This window comes from Branchiostoma belcheri, unplaced genomic scaffold, assembly GCF_001625305.1.
Source record: "Branchiostoma belcheri isolate BF01 breed outbred unplaced genomic scaffold, Haploidv18h27 scaffold2, whole genome shotgun sequence".
NCBI classification, from domain to species: Eukaryota; Metazoa; Chordata; class Leptocardii; order Amphioxiformes; family Branchiostomatidae; genus Branchiostoma; species Branchiostoma belcheri.
This window is the reverse complement of record NW_017803490.1, coordinates 5430757-5443490: the sequence shown is the minus strand read 5'-3', so window position 1 is coordinate 5443490 and position 12734 is coordinate 5430757. Positions and strand designations below refer to the sequence as shown.

General features: G+C 38.1%; 1 pseudogene; it reads right to left on the bottom strand.

The window, feature by feature from the left end:
• LOC109468422 overlaps positions 1 to 11395 on the bottom strand; it is a 12638-nt pseudogene extending 1243 nt beyond the window's left edge.
• Between the last annotated feature and the right edge of the window lie 1339 nt (positions 11396 to 12734).

Sequence of the window (12734 nt, the reverse complement as noted above, 5' to 3'; positions counted from 1 at the left end):
TGACATCTTCTTTGGGTTTGACATTTTCCTGAGCTTTGATGATCTCCTTTTCGATTTCCTCTTCCTTCTCCTCCTCTCCCCTCAGGTTTGAAGAGCAACAGCAGTTCAGGCTCCACATCATCATCATCATCGCCACCTCCTCCGGGTACTCCTGGAACTGGAACTGGCACCACATCTGCAAAAAATATCATTGGTTCATCACCACCATCATCACTATCAACACCATCATCACCACCATCATCTTAACCATAATCATCATATTATACCACGGTGACCATAACCACTATTATCACTATCATCATCACTGTCATCATCATCACTGTTATAATCATCATTTTTACCATCATCACCATCATCCCCATCATCACCACCATCACAACCACCATCACTATCAACACCATCATCTTTACCAGTATCATCATCCCCCTCATCATCATCATCACCACAATCATCACCACAACCACCATCAACATCACCATCATCACCATCATCATCATCAGTCACCATCATCATCACCATCATCACTGTCACCATCACCATAACCATCATAACCATCATAATCACTGTTACCATCACATCATCATCATCATCATCATCAACCTCACCACCATCATCAACATCATCACAAATATCATCATCACCACCATCATCATCACCATCATCAACTACACCAAGAACTTCTAGATTTGCCTCCACAATGTAGTTCTGAGCTGAGTATTTCCAAAGAGCAACAGTTGCTAACTTACCAGGAACATCAGGCAGTTCAGGGCTCTTGACCTCCCTCCCGAGCACCTCCTGTACGCGCAGCTTGAGAAGACGCAGGCGTTCCTTCCGCAGCTCCTGTTTCTTCTGCGCGCTCAGCTTCGCAACGTCGTCCAGATCCTTCATGATGGTGTTCTTTATGACCTAAACATCCACCAAAACAGTGTTGTGTTAGCACCCTCTAGCAACAAGTATATGAACTGCAATTAAAGTACTATTCACACAATTAAAGTACTATTTCAACTGGCCATAACTTAATGCTACTGACACTGGTAGCCAAATTGTTTTGATACGTAACAGGATTAACACTAGCATTATGTATCATTCATTTCTTGAAGCATTTTTTGTCTCTTGTACAAAAGAATTGTTACACAGTTTCAACTTTCCAATGTGTCAAGCTAGTAGAATACAAAAAAGAGATGGTTAACTTTGAACTAAGCTCAAACTTTACAACAGTACAGTAACTATGGATTCTACATTCAATTCTGTACCAAAACAGATGAGCTTTCATTCAATTGATAGTTTAGTATCAATAGTGTTGACAATTTGGAGTATCAAAATACACATCATACTATAACAGTTCTGATAAATCTAGACTTATTTAGGAAATGACAATATTCACCATGTCAAACCACTGTATGAGTGCGGCGGCGCGGCGGTGTGTGGTGTTGTAACAGCTGTAGGCGTGCTGGTAACGCTGTTCTCCCGCCTGCATGTCTGTGAAGATGTGGTTGATCGCAGAATTCAGTGTGTTCACCTCCTGTAAGATGGAAGAGAGGAAACCATTTATTTTAGTATGTATCATTGTACACGACATCCTACATTAATTTTACATGTGTGTACAATGCATTGTCGGCTAATTCTTCCTGCGTCTACTAGATTTTCTGTCATACTCTTCTCATGTCATGTTCCGAAGAAACTTCCCTGTATATAGGCCAGTATATATCCAAAGCTTTAGATAAACGAAATCATATTATATCCAATTCAACCAAGTGATGTACACTCTAGTTTGTACAGTCATAATTATATAGAACTCAAGACATGTACATTATCATGTAAGCCATGCTCCATATATATATACATGTACTATATTACCTTTGAAATAGTATAATGTTATTTTCGATACATAAAACTTGTAGGCATCACTATAGATGTAAGAGTAGATGTTAGCTAGATATGTAGTACTGAAGAGTTTGCAGTGCATTGTACCAGTTACAATTGTTGTGCGATAAAGATTGACTTGACTTGACTTGACTATTTCGCACTCATTTAGTGTTGCGATTTCACCAAAAGCTTTGCATCAAACTGATGATTGGTTTGCTATTGTGTGGTTGAGGAGTATGGCAAATGGTTTTGGATTTCAAAATTCTTTACAACTAACAGAACTTTGCCCTTGAGTTTTGCTACTAACCTGAGTCTATTGTGTATTAATTTTTAGTGTTTGTACTTGGCTGTATGTATTCTGCTTGTTTTGGAGGGCCCCACTGTAAAGATGAAACAAGTAAGACGTTTAAACCACTAATCCGGGCAACCCACCTGAGGTGTACAGTAGGGGAAGGTGATGGTGTTCAGTAGAACAGTAAACCCACCTGAGGTGTACAGTAGGGGAAGGTGATGGTGTTCAGTATGACAGTAAACCCACCTGAGGTGTACAGTAGGGGAAGGAGATGGTGTTCAGTATGACAGTAAACCCACCTGAGGTGTACAGTAAGGTTCAGTATGACAGTAAACCCACCTGAGGTGTACAGTAGGGGAAGGTGATGGTGTTCAGTATGACAGTAAACCCACCTGAGGTGTAAGTAGGGGAAGGTGATGGTGTTCAGTTTGACAGTAGACCCACCTGAGGTGTACAGTAGGGGAAGGTGATGGTGTTCAGTATGACAGTAAACCCACCTGAGGTGTACAGTAGGGGAAGGTGATGGTGTTCAGGTATTTTTGGGCTCCGGTGATGTTCTGAGAAGCTGCCACAAAATTGTTCCTGGCCTCAGCAACCATCTGATACCGCAGACGAGTGTTACTGCCAGGAAAAACATCACATTAGTCATCGTATATAGAGTACAACATACGAATAGAAAAGAAATATTTGGAACCAAAAGCAAGAAAGAAATGTATAGTGTGAGGTAGGAAAAAGTTTTGATACAGTGAAGAGTCTATCAAGTGATTATTATGTGTGGACTAGAAATCTTTAGCATAAATGCAGCAGAAATTTATTTTCTTTCACACTCAGTAAAAAAATGTTTTGTGTGCAGAAAAATTTGATAATTTTGACTATAATATAAAAAACAAAAGGACACCCCCTCAGATTTTGTGCACCATAGTGAAACTTCCTCCACCGAATACTTGATGACCGTGATTGATCTAATGCAAATTACCTTGTTCTGATGATATAACCACCGGATTGCTGTATAAAGCTTAATATGGGGAGACAATTGAAAATATTTAATCTGGTGCTCTTTTTTTCTTTTCTTGTAAAAAGAATTGAATACAACAAGTTTGATACAAATGCAGCTGTTAGAATACAGAGTTCAGCCAAGGAGGTTCTAAGTGTTTTTGCTCACTGATCTTTTTGGTTTGTGAAGCAAAATGCTTGCTTTAGCGCTAATATTAAGTCTAACATGTTGACCGGATATAATTTACAGAAGGAAACCTCCAGTCCTGACAGGTAAATGTTTCACTGTGACAGTAGCTTTAACTTGAAGAAAATTCTATGTATGTTGGATGTAACTTATCGAGGAAATGATTCATTATGATTCAAGGTTAGATTGAACAGTCACTAGAAAGAGGTCTTAAAGTACAGTCTTTTTTGCAACAGACTTGCTACAAATGTACAGACTTTAATATAAGCTATACTCATGATGTAGCTACATATTAAAGAATAGCTACAGACTAGCTACATGCAAACTAGTTACATGCAGACACTAAGCTACATACAGACTATCTACATGCAGACTAGCTACATACAGACTATCTACATACAGGCTAGCTACATACAGTCTATCTACATGCAGACTAGCTACATACAGGCTATCTACAATTTTGTACAATGTCATGCAAACTAGCTACATGCAGACTAGATTCATGTAACTCCATACAGACTATCTACATTCAGACAAGCTACATACAAACTAGCTACATGCAGACTAGCTACATCGATACAGTCAAAACTGTCTAAACTTTCATGACAAAAGTCATGTACTAGTTGAAAAAAGACTGTAGCAGCCATTATAATTTTAGTCAACAAGAAGATGAAGTGACTTACTTGACGGGCACACGTTTCAGGTCGAGCCAGCGGCGTACACCGAGCGCCAGCTGACTGACGGCGTGGTGCATGAGCACACGAGCGTTGTGCCACTTGAACTTGGCAGTCAGAACGCGCTGCTTACGGTCGTGAAGCATGTCCACTTCCTCCTCCAGCTTATACTCCAACTCACTGCCATAACGGCCTTTGAACACACCAGCTATAAACAGGAAAAAAAGTTACTTTACACAATGAGACAGAGAAAATTTCTTTCACTTTTTGTTCAACACTGAACAGTAATGAACTGATTGCAAAAGAATCTAGAATAATACATTTTTTTCATTAGTAGCCAAAATTTTTGCAGTTCACATGCCAGTGTAGCAGTCCAGAATATACCCCTGTTCAAAATATACCCCAGGTACATTCTTGCTGGGGGTTACATATATATATATATATATGTTTTGCATGGTAACACTGTTCCTTTATCAGTGTATCTGTACCTGTATAGTATAACCACCCCTCAACGTAACACCCCAGCTTCGCAGGCATGCGGCATGTCGGCAGCTGGCTACATTACACCAAACAACTTCTTACAACTAACCCTTGAACATCTAACTCTAAACTGTTTAAAGCTATCTAGTGTTGATGCCCCAACTGTACTTGGTGGCAGTGAGTTTCATTCTACAATGGTTCTAGGAAAACTAATAAAAGTTTTGAATACCTCAATCCTTGGTTGATAACTGTGGCTACTAGTATTTCTTGTTCTTTCTTAAACTGGTATTTTCTTTATACAGCTGGTTTTTTTATACATCCAGCATAACTCACCCAGTAGAATATCCTCCTCCTCCAGTAGTTTCTGGTACCTCTCGTTCTTGCCGGAGTACGCAGCGATCTCAGCCTTCAACTTCTCCAGCTGTTTCTTGCTCGCTTCCAGCTTCTGTTTACCAATTTCCTGGAATTAAAACAGACATCAAGTTTATAAACGATGAAAATCATCCTGTGGGAACATTCAGTAATAAGGATATTATACATAATACTACCATGTGTGATAAGCATAAACTTTGAAGGTGCATGACTTGTAGAGTTCAATGATTTTTATTATAAAATGATGAAAAATGCCAGGTGTGAAATTTCTATCAGTTTTAATCATTTTGAAACATGATTGTGAACATTTTCTTTGATTAAAATTTGATTTAAAGTACATTATATACTTCCTGATCTTTTCTAGATTATTGCATAAGGTTGGTGCCATGCTAAAGTGAATCATATCTCCGTATAACCATTTGATGAGTAAGCAATGATATGAAAAAGTGTTGCTCAAAACAATATCCTTCAGGTATTTGCAATGATATTAAAAGAAAAAACTGAAGAAAGCCCTGTGCTGGTCCTATTTTTTTAATAACTCTTCAGATACCTTTCTGTTTAATGCATCCACAGGTTGCTATCAGGGGGTACATATGAGAGATTAATTTCATGTTTTCTGATTGTGAAAACATATCTTAGATACTTCATGGATAGGATTGCTACCATGACAATACAACTAGTGGAAATACCTTTTAATTGGCTCAAAAGTTCAAAAGTTTGATCAACAGAGAGGAAAATATCTGAACATCACAACTATAATGATTTACTATTTTAAATTCTTTGGTCTGACATTAAAATATTTGTCAGAAAGTACAATGACAGTTAGAGGGTATTAATTACCAACTAAATATATAACGAAAATTATATACTTATTCAATTTGACAAACCTGTTTGTTGAGGGCGTCCACATACTCTTCTTGTTCCTTTGACAACTGTTTGTCAAACGCCTCTTCATTCGCAAAGTACTCTTTGACACTCATCTTCTGCAGGTCCTCCACATCCTTGTATTCCTTCGCCCTGCATTGGTTTAAATTTCACAAAGAAGACAGAACAATTAGGCAATCAGATGGTAGACAGACAGAAAGCTTCCCCTGACAGAATATTTACAAATTGCACTACACACAGAAGGACAGCTAATCAAAAAACAATACTTTGCCCCCTTGGGGTAAAGTAACAACAAACATTGAAGGAAAACTATTTCAATTATTTGCCAAAGACATGTAGAAGAAGAAAGATCTCACAATAGCACTAGACCGGCATTCTAGCCAGTGCCCATCTTTCGTCATCTTACAGAATTTTTGTCTCTCATCTTGGACAAAAAAGTTGCCCAATCCATCATCTTTGACGGACAAAAATCAGCATGTCATTAGACACAGAGCTAAGCATAGTCTGACAGCAAAATTTACCAGGCCCTCAAAAATGCAGGAAATATTATTTCAGAGAGTCAAGATTTCTAAATTTTTATGTACAACTCATAGACAACATGATTGTACATCAAACAAAATTGAGATGACAGAAAAAACATTTCTGGCTGGCTAGACTGTTAGTGATATGTGTTGTTTCTGTTTACGTTTGTTGTTCCAGTATCTTGTACTCCTCCTCTAGTTGTTGCACTGTTTTCTCCAGGTCTGCCACCTGTGCCTTCTTCTCCTCCAGGTTTCCAACATTGAGAGACTCCAGCATGGAGATCTCCCGGTCAATCTCCACAAACCTCTGCAGAAGGTTCTCGTCAATCGTCACCTGTGGCACCTGCAGTGGAAATGGCAGTTGAGATTTGAATCAGTGGGGCATCATTCCTGAAGAGGGCTGTAGGAACACTTGGAACTTCTGAACTTAATTATGTTTACCGAAGGAAAACATATTGTTTTTGCTACGTTTCCTCTTCTTCGTCTCCAAACAATGACCTCTGACCTGACTGAACCAGACTGTCGTCTCTCACCATGGTAACTGGTGTCAGGTTACATAATGTTGGAATTTTATAGTAGGAGGGATTTAGACTCCTGTCACCATATCTGTGAATGTGTTTTAGTAAGAATTAACAGAGCAGACCATATGCGAAGGTAAACATTATGCATTTGCTTTGCAAATGTTACTTTTCTAGTTAGAACTGTATTGGATTATACCATTTTTACCTCCATGATTATACAACAGAAGTGGCAGTTAAGATGGCTGTACGATCACTTGGGAAAACTTAGCTCTAGTAAATAAATTACGGGACTATCGTTATATACAGATTTACAGATTGGCAACTGACTTCAAATCAGGGGAGGAAACTGGATGTGGTAGACAAGAGATGACTATGTGCAATCTTAGAAATTGTAAGTAACGAACTACTAGTAAAGCCAGGCACCAGCCCTGCCAATCTAAACTTATCCATTCTGGGGCAGTAACACTGACAGCCCCCCTCAGTGCCAAGCATTGAATGCTGCAAAGTTTATGATGATTCACGTATTAAAATGCATTTCACTCAACAGTGGCATGTTACAGTTGTGAGAAATGAAAGTATGTGGACTTAACAATAAACCCCTGTACTGTTCTATCTTATATCTTAAACATTGTCTAAAGTAAAGACCAAGACTTACATCTCCAATGTCGTCATCATCCTGAGGTGGCTGTGGAACCTGGGGTGAAATAAAAGAAAGAGAGAATACATGAATAAATGAGTGAATATTCTAATAAAAATGTATGTCACATGAATGTTAAATACTTAGTAGTTGAGAAGTAAAAAGTATCAACTCAAGTCAAGGAGCTTTTGGATGACAGGACTATTATGTAATTATATATTATGTACATACCGGGGCTGGTTGCAGAGGTGGCTGTTGCGCAGGTGGTTGTAGTACAGCTGGTTGTTGTTGATAAGGTGGCTGTTGAACAGGTGGTCATTAATTTGACATTGTTGTTCACATTGACATTAAAGCAAATAACAGTTCTGATGTCAGGGCTCAAAATTGTTTTTTTGTTGTTGTTACAATTGCAAAGTTGCACGCTGGCAAAAATTTCACATGCAATTTGAAAATCTATAAGCAAAGTTCAGGCTTCAGTCTTCTCTAGATACATGTATACAACAAGATACACAACTTACAAAAATCTTCAACCCTAAGTTCTCATGATAGAGATATTTAAACAGTACAATTAAGAAATGAAACGCATATCTAAAAGCCAGACAACTTTTGATAGATTTGAGAAATATCATTGGAAAAAGCAGGAAAGAATCACCCTATGTTTTAAAATTACTATAAATTATAATAGCAGTACTGCAATTACATAGCAATATTGCAGTGAAATTGTTATGATTAATGAATGTGTTCCAAGCATATTTTCATAATTTGTATGAGTTTGCTTCTGTTAAGTAATTTGTGTTCATTTATTCTTAGACTAATAATAATTATTACAGCACCTGTGCCTTGTATGTCTGTTTTCTTTTGCATTGAAAATTGAATAAAAAGAATGTGAAAAAAAAACATTGTGGTGGAAAGTTTGCAGGTGCTCCAGGTGTATATGATGTACCTGTTTGACTGGCTGAGGTACCTGTTGTGGCGCAGGTGCAGGCGGCTGCTGATACGGGTGCATCTGCGGCTGAACAGGTGCAACCGGCTTGGACTGCTGTGGGTAGACCATGTTGGGGGGTGCAGACGCCCTTGTTGTAGAACCTCCACATCCCATGTTTGCTGTGTGTTCTTTAATGTCAAAGAAAAAAATGATGCATGGTTAGAAGATGAGAATAATTTCTCTTGTCATTTTGTGCATAAATGTAAAAATATGATTTAAAAAATGATTATACATGTTGAGTTGATTATGAACAAAATAAACTCAAGTATACAAAGAAAGAAATATCATAACACCTGTTTTGTTCCTTTTTTTGTGGAAATTTTCAGTAAATATTTGGGACAGAGACAAATGGCGAGCTACCATCAGGCCCCAGCATCAGATCTAGAGTGCAAAAACGTCTAACCCTCGAAACACGAGGAGCAACAGACGATAAACCGGATAGAGAGAGAGAGAGAAAAAAATTGAATCTAACTTCTTCAAAATGATATTTTCTCACACATCCAGTCTTAAAGTAGGCCAGGCTGGTTGGTAAGCCATTAAAAAAATTGATTTCAAAGAGATGCAATTAATTTTTGATGAGACTGTATTGAATGTTGTTGAGGTAAGTCTGAAAAGCCTTCCTCTCACAAGTCCACTGAAAACCTGTCTGTCTGTGACATGAATAAAGCATGCTTGCCTGGGGGCCTCTTTCTAATGAGTTAGAACAGTTGCTATGCAACCAACAAAAGCTAGACACATCGCCATGTTACATCTTATTTAGAGACATGGGTTACTGAAAAGATCTTAATAATGTTAGGCATCAGCATAAAGGAAGAGTTAAATACTAATCAACCAAGTTAAAAACAACAACAAAAATATTTTGAAAAATGGGGCGAGGCAATCAAATTCAAAAAAAGGCCGTTGTATACAATGTCATGTAGAAATCTTCAGTTTATGTTAGGTTCATTCTTTCATAGCCGCGGCGACTGTTGCAGGGCTTCTCTTGCTTGCAGTCTTTTACATTAGCCCTAACAATGTTGTTAGGGCTAATGACGTAATGTAAAAGAGTCTGCAAGCAAGAGAACTTGTGCAACAGTCGCCGCGGCTAATTCTTTCAGAACTCTGATAACTTAATAGCATATAATATATTAAGTGATCACATCTGAATAAAGACCAATTGGCTATTGTGACCACTTATACTTGTGTCCCTTATTTTTCTCTTGTCTGAAGCATTAAGAATCCTGCTATAGTGAACACCTGTCTACTTTATTTGGCCATTTTCTTCTAGTCATATGGTGCCATTACAAACAGGTTTGACTGTATTCAGCATCTACATTATCCATTTGACAACTTGCTACTACAGTAACTATTATATCTTTAAATGGTAATTTGTTGGTTATAAATGTGACAAGTGCAAACAACTTTAACTCAATGCCACTGCTACCTGTACAAAATAATGAACCGGATTATCATAAAACACTTAGTCGGAGATAAGAAACAGTTGTTCACAATAAATTTGTGAAAGTTAATCTCCAAACAGACATTTTACTTTTTTTTAGTGGCTGCAAAACAGAATCAAATTGGCCAGGCAGCATCCATTTACCAGCCAGTTTTACGAGGGCCTGCATGCCCTTTTTCGTAAGGCGTAATCAGGCCTTTTTAGACTTCGTAATTCGTAGGCAGCCTCCACAAAAATCAACGTAATTCGTAATAGGACATTGGCCGCAAATCGTAAAGTCGTAATCAGCTCTGAGACTTTAACGTAATTCGTAATCGGCGGCGAAAATTTTGCGTAATTTGTAATCACTACCCACCTTTTACCATTTGCCACTCATTTGGTCGGCTAAAAAAATCTGTATATGTATTGGTATAACCAGTAAAACCGCCCTTCGACATAACACACCAGCTTTAAAAAAAAGACACCAGTGCAAAAAATTAAACCTGATAAAATTCCCGGCATTTTATCAGCCTTTCTTTTTGGTTCTGTTGTCTTTCTTTAAAATTTTTGCATCGGATGTCTTTCTTTCGTCAGCCCTTTAAAAAGTTCAGAGCCCTAGCCCTCCAGATGTTTTCACTGATAGGTGCACAAACAAGTCCCTGCTCCCCATTCCCCCAGGTAATGACATGACATTGACAAGTGCACTTCTATAGTGTGTGAATATACTGTAGTAATATATAATAATATCATGGTTGCTCATATATTTGGATGCATTTAATTTTAATTTCCATGCTGTGATTTCTAAAGAATTTTACGTCATCAAAAAATGAAAACGGCCAAATATAAAAATACTGAATATGTCTTTTTGATAAAAAATACATTAAAAAGAAAGCAATGGTTTAATACTTGAAACGCTATGATTTTGATAGATCCTGTTGTATCAAGGATATGGTCATTTTTTGACCCCTCCCCCAATATTGTATAATATGCCCCTCCCCCACTAAATGCAATTCACATTTTTATTTCTAGTAATGCTCTAGTTTTGTTTTGTTCCAAAGGCAATCTCTAGTTTATCGCAGATAATTTTCTTGTTATAAACAGGGTGGTTGAAACATAATTGCTGGCACATGGCAGACAATAAAATTATGCATAAACCTCGCATACACTGCAAAAGCTGGGGAGTTTCCTTCCATATAAAATAATCTCACTGTTGAAGAAATCAACCTAAAACTACCTTCAGAAATCCAGTCCTGAAGCTTGACATTCTACCTTCAAATTAAACATCAAAATCATCAAAAATCGGAAGCATAAAGTCACAAAAATTTTTTGTTGTCATCCATTTTGGACTAGAAGCCTGTTGCACATTTTTCACTCGCAAAACAATCTATTTTCTGGCACATTTGAGAACAAGCCACATGCTACGAGTAAGCTACCTGATCTTACCTTAGTCACGGTCACGTATTCACTAAAATTCCTCGTATTTTGGGTCCAAAACACCAGAAATCGGGCAACACATGTACTATAGCTACCTCGTCACTTCCAAACACAGTGGGTGCGTTTTCGGAAATGCCCTCTGCCTAATTAGCATAATAATGAGATGACATCACGTCGCCATGGCGACATGACACCAAACACTGGGAGCGCTGTCATCCAATCCGTGTCCACCCACTATTCAACCGGGCTTTACCTGTAAAGGTTGTGTGCTCACCTTCACACACAAACAAAGGGCTGTGGTGTAGCATGTCAAAATATTTAGCGGTGCCATGGTGGGACCAGGTCAACAGCTTAACACAAATGAATCTCCATTTACACGATGGGTATTTCCAACACGTGATGTTTAAACGGCAAGATTCGCCCAGGAGAACGTTTTTATTCAGTCAGTGTTTTAGAAAATGGCGGACGAATGTTTTGAGCAGATATTAATAACTGTGCACATGTGAAATGAAATGATTTTAGAGCAATGTTAGAGCTAAATTGTCAAGGGCAATTTGTGACGTGGAATTTTAAAAGGGTAACGTTGGGATTTAGAATTAAATTTCTTCTTCAATATCCATAATAACTTCATATTTCTTCCATGGAGGTCCTTTTTTAGCCTTCATAGCTTCTCCAAAGCATTGGCTACTGTTGCTTTACAGGGCGTTAGTTCTGATTCATTAAATTTGTCATACATGTATTAATATACAATATGTGTTTTTATGTGATTTATTATAAAGAAATACTGTTTTCTTTCATTTAAAACGAACTCCTTCATTAAGCCTTCTTGACTTGGGCATGGGAACATATGTGTGTGTAGAGCAGGTGAGTCCCACACGCATTAGTCAATCTGCAGCATTTATTTCATCGACTGCTAGGGGTCGCTCTTACACATCTAGGGAAGTCTCGCGTAGAGGCGTAGGTCACCACAGGCGGGTCACAATAGGCGGTCACCACAGGCGGACTGTACCATTTCATGTGCGGGGGAGGGGCATTATCTGAAATTCAAGGCACTGCCTCTTACACAATTTTTGCATACCCGCTGCCCCTCTATTACATTACAAAGCAAAGAGACATAATTTCTTTTCCAAGTATTTTTTGGGAGCATTTTTGTAAATTACGTAAATTATGATCAGGATTACAATGTGTGAAGCTATCCTTGTCTAGCTATCCTGCACACAATCTACAATTCCCAATCATTAGTTTTTAATGAATGTGCTTGATTAGGCTAAAGAGCACTGCCTCTTGTCAGAATGGGAGACGGTCACGAGAGGCGGAAGATTAAAGCTTTCTCCTAACGTGGAAAAGGACATTTCTGATGACTTTCTGGACTTTTCTAGCTATCTTGCACACAGTCTACAATTCCCTATTATTAGTTTTTAATGAATGTGCTTAATTAGGCTAAAGAGCACTGCCTCTTGTCAGGGGGGG